This window comes from Vicia villosa, linkage group LG4 (assembly GCF_029867415.1).
Source record: "Vicia villosa cultivar HV-30 ecotype Madison, WI linkage group LG4, Vvil1.0, whole genome shotgun sequence".
Taxonomy (NCBI): Eukaryota; Viridiplantae; Streptophyta; class Magnoliopsida; order Fabales; family Fabaceae; genus Vicia; species Vicia villosa.
The window spans coordinates 82,700,619-82,704,649 of NC_081183.1; positions in this window are offsets into that span (position 1 = coordinate 82,700,619).

Sequence of the window (4,031 nt, forward strand, 5' to 3'; positions counted from 1 at the left end):
TCGAAATCACCTTTTTTTCTAAAAATAAGGTGATTTCGGAGATGCACTTCCGAAGACACCTTTTTTTTTCAGAAAAAGGTGCATTCGGAGATGCACTTCCCGAAATATATGGGCATTTAGGGAATTTCGCCGTGGGTTGCTAAAAAGGTAGGGAGTTTGTTGCACCCTCAAATTTTCCCCCACCTATTCCAGAAGATTTGTCAAAAGAGGTTTCCTCATGCTCATAGGGTTCCCAATTGAGCAAGATTACTCAAGGATTGAACATACATGCACTTCTCCTAAGCAATGGACCCATAACTAGGGTTTTGCTTCTCTCAAAGGAAATTGAACTTCCAAGGCCTCAAGTGGACTTCATGGTACCTTATATGTCTCAAAGTATGTCCATGCCAAGTTTCAAGCCTCACAGTACAAGATTGCTCAGTCAATTGCTCAAATGATCAACAATCGACTATGTTGACCCAAAAGTCAACTATGGTCAATGTACAGTCAAACCTCAACATTTTTTTGTCAACATCAAGTATTTGAGGTCACATTCATCATTTGATCAAGGACTGATCATGATCCATCAAGAAAATCTCCAAGAACATCAAAAGTCAAAGTTACTAAATTAGGGTTTTTAAGCAAAAAGTCAACTGAACTTTGACCAGGTATAACTTTCACATGCTTCATCAAACATTTCTCAACCAAAGCTCATTTTGAAGCAAATTTAATTCTCTAAATCTTTGTCACACTAAAGGCAAGACCAAAAATGCTTCATTTGAGAGATATGGGTCAAAACATTACAGGTCATTTCAAAAGTCAACAAAAAGTCATATTTTCTCAAAGAAGCGTACATGAAAATGGAAAACTCAATTGAGATGAAACCATAGAGAGTTTTTAGAGGGCATCTTAAGCTTTCTAAAAAGTCTAAGATCATCTTCATATGATGGGAATTGAGCAAGTTATGGTTGGTACAAGTTGAGTTATTTTCAAGAAATGCATGAAAACCAAATTGAGCAATTTTGAGATTCTTGACTAATGGGCCTAAGTTTTGGACTTCAAATATGATTATGACCTGAATAAAGACCTATAAATCCATTCATTTATTTTTATAACCTTTATTTATTTTATTTGGATTTTTATTCTTTTAAAAACTAAATAAATTAAGTAAAATATAAAAATAATTGAATTAATTCATATGGCTTTGGTTTGGATCATTCAAAGGCCCAAAGATCACGCACGAAGAGTCCAAAATTCGTGAAGCTTGGTTATGAAGGAATATTTGCCAAATTTAGAAAGATTTATTAAAATTTTCAAGAAAATTTCAATCTTTCTATTAAGCTAATGTCCAAGCCTATTCTTTACCCTAATTCACTCCATTATATATACATAACAACTTCAACATCAAAGGGGAAGAGATTGCAAGGAATAGGGGTTTCAAAGTTGAGAAAATTTTTAAGAATTGGAGCAAGATCGTATCATCCATTGCAGCAAACTTCAAAGCATACCAATCATCCCAATTCATTTATGAGGTAATAAAGAGTAAGAATGCATCATTATCTAGGTCATATAATGCTTGAAACATTCATAACGTGTTCATCATGTTCATGTGTATTATGGTTTTTGTGTTTTCTACTCTAATGTGTTTCAATGAAAGCTAACCCCATATTTGAGTTCCTGGTATCTTTTAGAGAAGGTTTGAACCCTTGTTCATGAGCTTTGACGCAAGAAAATGAATACGCCATTGTTAGGGCATAATCACGGTCAAGCTTCATGTCCATGGATATAGGACGATTCGGTCAAAAATAACATCACCACAGAACTCGTAGACCTCGATTTAGAGGGATAGGGTACTTTTGGCGTTTTAGTTTTCGTTATTTCGCAGGTTTGATCGTTGCACGAATAGCTATAAAAGATGAAGGATAGAAAAACACTTAGAAAGGGGGGGTTTGAATAAGTGTAGTCTTAAAAACTTGAACGATAAAAACAAATTGCACAGTTATTTTTATCCTGGTTCGTTGTTAACTAAACTACTCCAGTCCACCCCCACGGAGTGATTTACCTCACCTGAGGATTTAATCCACTAATCGCAACAGATTACAATGGTTTTCCACTTAGTCCGCGACTAAGTCTTCTAGAGTATCCTGATCACAACCTGATCACTCCAGGAACAAATGCTTAGACACAAGCTAAGACTTTCTTAGAGTATCCTGACCACCACGTGATCACTCTAATTACAACTGCTTAGACACAAGCTAAGACTTCCTAGAGTATCCTGATCAACACTTGATCACTCTAGTTACTTACAAATTAATGTAGTCAAATAAGAGTTTTACAAATGCTTCTGAAAAGCTATAATCACAACAGTGATATTTCTCTTAACGTTTAAGCTTAATCTCACTAATATATTACAACAGCAATGTAGTGAGCTTTGATGAAGATGAAGTTTCTGAGCTTTGAATTTGAACAACGTTTCAGCAAGTTAATTGTTAGCAAATCGTCAATCTTGCTTCTCATCAGAACTTCATATTTATAGGCATTTGAGAAGATGACCGTTGGGCGCATTTAATGCTTTGCGTATTCCGTACAGCTTTGCATTTAATGTTTCACGCTTTTGTCAACTACCTCGAGCCTTGTTCACGCTGTGTCTACTGACGTTGCCTTTAATAGCTTCCAACGTTCCTTTTGTCAGTCAGCGTAGCCTGCCACCTGTACTTTCTTCTGATTTGATGTTTGTGAATAAAATATTTGAATATCATCAGAGTCAAACAGCTTGGTGCAAAGCATCTTCTTGTCTTCTGACCTTGAAGTGCTTCTGAGCGTGATACCATGAGAACTTCAGTGCTTCTGCTTCTGACCTCAAGTTCTTCTGATGCTTCCATAGACTCATGTTCTGATTCTGCCTTGACCATCTTCTGATATCTTGCCAGACCATGTTCTGATGTTGCATGCTGAACCTTCTGAGACAAAGCTTCTGAGCGCTGATTTGTGCATACTCTTTATATATTTCCTGAAAAGGAAATTGCAATGTATTAGAGTACCAAATTATCTCACACAAAATTCATATCCTTGTTATCATCAAAACTAAGAATATTCATCAGAACAAATCTTGTTCTAACAATCTCCCCCTTTTTGATGATGACAAAAACATATATAAATGATATGAATTTGCGATCAGAAAGAGCAGACGACTAAAGACAAATTACACAGCTATAGCATAAGCATGTGAATATGTCTCCCCCTGAGATTAACAATCTCCCCCTGAGATGAATAATCTCCCCCTGAAATTAATACTAGAAGAATTTTAATAATAAAAGACTTCCCTGATTATTTCGGTAGAGACGTTCACAGTGCTTGATCTTCAGAACATTCATGACTTCTGATTTCTGCTTCCATAGGACAGCTTCAGAACATTGAATTTCTTTAGATCCTCAGAACATTCACAGCTTCTGATTCCTGCTTCCATCGGACAGCTTCAGACTTTGAATTTATTTGATCTTCAGAACATTCACAGCTTCTGACTTTTGCTTCCATCAGACAGCTTCAGAACTTGAATTTCTTTAATCTTCAGAACATTCCCAGCTTCTGATTCTTGCTTCCATTGGGACAGCTTCAGAGCTTGAATTTCTTTTTACATCACTTCATGCTAGATTGTATCAGAACATTGTTGAATGTACCAGAGCTTCATCAGAGCATCTCTACATCCTGAAATGTTACAGAGCAAAACTAAACGACAAAAGTCAGCATGAATGAATCAGAACATAAAATATGTTTCAGAGCATATAATATGTATCAGAGCCATATAAGCTATATAGACTGTATCAAAACAAATAGACATTCAGAATCATATCATATTCTATCATCAGAATATCAGAACATTCTTCCTTCTTGTTTCTGATTCTGAAGCTTCATAGCACTCAGCTTACTTCAAGAATCCAAGAACTTGATTCATCTTGTTGCTTCTAATGTTGATCTTGAATCTTCGATTCCTGCAACAACACAACTTAAAGCATAGAACTTTGCAAGTTCTGTTAGTAAAGCAACTGATTAAA